The 3,064-nt window shown below is 44.6% G+C and overlaps 1 long non-coding RNA gene across 1 annotated transcript; it reads right to left on the reverse strand.

Annotated features, from left to right (window-relative positions):
- Nucleotides 1–538: 538 nt before the first annotated feature.
- Nucleotides 539–2,375, reverse strand: LOC127321075 (uncharacterized). The gene is made up of 2 exons (XR_011752306.1): nt 1,660–2,375; nt 539–1,416 (listed from the first exon to the last, which is right to left on the reverse strand). It is a non-coding gene; the product is annotated as an uncharacterized lncRNA (long non-coding RNA).
- Between the last annotated feature and the right edge of the window lie 689 nt (nt 2,376–3,064).

The raw sequence follows: 3,064 nt of genomic DNA on the forward strand, positions 1-3,064 counted from the left end.
AAACAGAAGAGGAAGAGTAACATTGAAAATGCATAGCATTGCATAAAGCAGCGGGCTAGATAATTTCAGAGAACGTATTTTTGTGGGATTGTCCTCCGCTGCTTTATATAGCATGACAGTTTACATTTGAACAATGAACAGTTTGACACCAGTGTCTTTAATTGCAGAAGCCTATCAAATCGATCTACAGAATGCACACCTTATGATCTAATTAGAAATTAAGCGTGACATGTGGCATATACCTTCAGATCAACTTTTGTCATGGGTTGTTGCCTTTGTGGAGTTATGGTTCTCTAATTCCTGATAAAACCAACAACAATTTCACTAACAGTTCACGATTTCTTAGTGTTTTCAACAGATATGTCCAAGTTACTCATATTTGAATATTTTGGTTTCGGGTAAATGACGGTAAATGTTAGTACTTGTTTCAAAAAAAAAGAACCATGCATGCAGATAAGAAACTCCACAACACAGTGGTTTATTGAGCAGAGCAAATGCAGGTTTACTAAAATTTCTTGTGAGCCACAATTATGCAATGTAACCACATAACTTTGTCCATCATTTTATTCCATTTTCCAACGACAGCCAAAGAAAATGTGAACAAAGATCAGACCATGCAGTGAGAAAAATTAAAGAGACTTCATGGCATTCTTGTAGAAGCTGACTGTGGCTAAAATGAAATAGGGGGAAACAATAAAACTTGCATCCACTCAACCCTAATCTAGTATTTCTATAACATATAATTTCTATAGTAGCTGCAGTGACTAAAACAATACTTCTTGGAGTATCCCAGTGACCAAAACAATACTTCTTGGAGTATCCGTTCAATTCTCCACAGCTTTTTCCTTGAAACAGATATCAATAAAAGTAAATAATTCAGGTAAAACTTCAGCATATAGTGAATATCACTGAGCAAATCTTATGTTGTAGAGAATAGCTCCACAAAGAATGGTACAGTTTGCGGCGTTAGTGAGCCATCGCGTTGATCGATTAACTATTGGTTGCAAGTTCCACAAAATATTTCTCTAAATTTTCTCACATAATATACAATGCATATAGTTTCTTGCTTCACCAAACATGAAAAGTGGCGTTTCCAAAGTGCCTGGAAATGAATAATTAACTTGAAATTTCATAAACCACGGCTCATTCATATTGTGCAGCAAATGCAGAACCTCCCAACTGAATCACATATTGTTATAGTGACATCCTATAGTTGGAAAGTTCTTGTAGTAAAAAAGGCACATGGGCAGTGTACATGTTGAGTGTTCAATTACGATTTGAACATGGCCAATGCACATTAACAATAGAAAGTCTGCTCGATATACTTATACATGATCTGAATGCAAACCGGCCAATAAATCCATCTTTTACCTTGCAACTGGAAAGTGGAGAAAGGCCGCTCCTAGGCCTGAAGATCTGCATCCATCACACGAGTGCTTAACATTCCACATATGATGCAAGACAACAGGAGATACAACAAATAAAATTAGTAACTAAGAAGAACCCAGCCATTTTGCTTTTGCACTGACGGACTATTGTGACCAACAATCGATTTTGTCGGATGCAACTGCAACCATGCTGCCTGGACCCACCTCCTCTCCTACCTCCCCTCGGGTTAGATACACAGCGGGATGAAAATGAAGTGAATCAAATCTTTACCTGTGTCCCTTCCATGTTCCATCTGAATGAGGCGGCATCGATCTCGACATGCAGCGCCGCCTACACCGCAGCTGCGAATGGCTCCGCCAAGGACCTCCATCCGTCATGGCCTCGCCCAGGACCTCCGCCAGAGATCTCGCCTGCCGCGGCGCCTGCTTGTGCTCGCGACCTGGCCGCATGATGCGCTACGGATGCTCCCGCGACATAACAGTATTCCACGGCCCCCGACCCTCTACCTCCAAGCCCCCCATCCTGACCGTTCTAGTGAGTGAGATAAGAGGAGAGGCGCCTCACCGGCCGCGCAGGGTTGGAGTTGTTCCCCGCAAGGTCGTCGGAGGCCTGCGGCGGCGGAGCGGCCCGTGGAGGACACCGGGAAGGAGGGCTCCCCATGGAGAGAGCTGCACATGGAGGACGACGGCAGCCGTAACCCACCATGGTCTGCGTCGCCCGCCGGCGCGTGGTGGTGGCCGGATCGCCGGAGTGCACCGGCAGCCGCCCTCGAACACGGGCTCAACGCAGACGGGTGGGATCGACGGAGCCGCGCACGACCGGCGCCTTGCCACCGTCGTCGAGGGAGCTGCTGAGGAAGGAACGGAGAATGAAGGAGGGGATAGAGGGGAAATTGCGGTGCGGAGAGAGGGTGGTCGGTGGTGACCCCACACGGCGATACCGCACCGTCAAAGCCCTGAGAAGACAGGGATTGCAACAGACTTACATATTGTATCTAATTGGTTGCTAGCCCAACTAGCTTAAGTTTATTTTTATTGAAGTTCAGATGACTACATGAACGCGTACGTACGAATATTAAAATATGCCCCGCATTCCAAATTATTGGATGCTCACTTTTTTCTATCACATGTATATGGACGCATGTTCAATCATTTAAATCTATTTATCATCCCGGAAATTCAATTCGGCTCCCGGGTGCGTATGCTGGTATTGCATAGTAAGCTCAAGACAAGCTGGATGTTGGTCGGAACTCCTTCTCTCACAGCATGTTCTTTGGGCCACTAATTTGGTTCGGTCTCATTCAATCGAGCTGCTCATTCAGATGGAGAAACTAAGAAAGTGCACAAAGGGGCATTCATGGGACGCATAAGCTGTTTATCTGGACAGAGGAACCGAGGGCTAAAGCAAAGAGCCTAGCACCACCTCAATAATTTTGTCACTTCATAGGGACACAAGGATATCGAATAGATTCGGATCGAAGTGATCAAAAAAGAAGCTAAACGTATATAGGAGGAGATCTCAGATCTGAGGAGTTGAAGTCTTGAAGGGCGCAAATGATTGATCTCTTTTAGTAGCACGTATAAACATTTTTTTAGGTTACTCTGTTTAATTTGACAAAACCCTCTTTAATTTTCATAGCAAGGAATTGAAGCAGACACGGTCGAACCAATCTGAT

The sequence above is a fragment of the Lolium perenne genome, chromosome 2 (assembly GCF_019359855.2).
Source record: "Lolium perenne isolate Kyuss_39 chromosome 2, Kyuss_2.0, whole genome shotgun sequence".
NCBI lineage: Eukaryota > Viridiplantae > Streptophyta > Magnoliopsida > Poales > Poaceae > Lolium > Lolium perenne.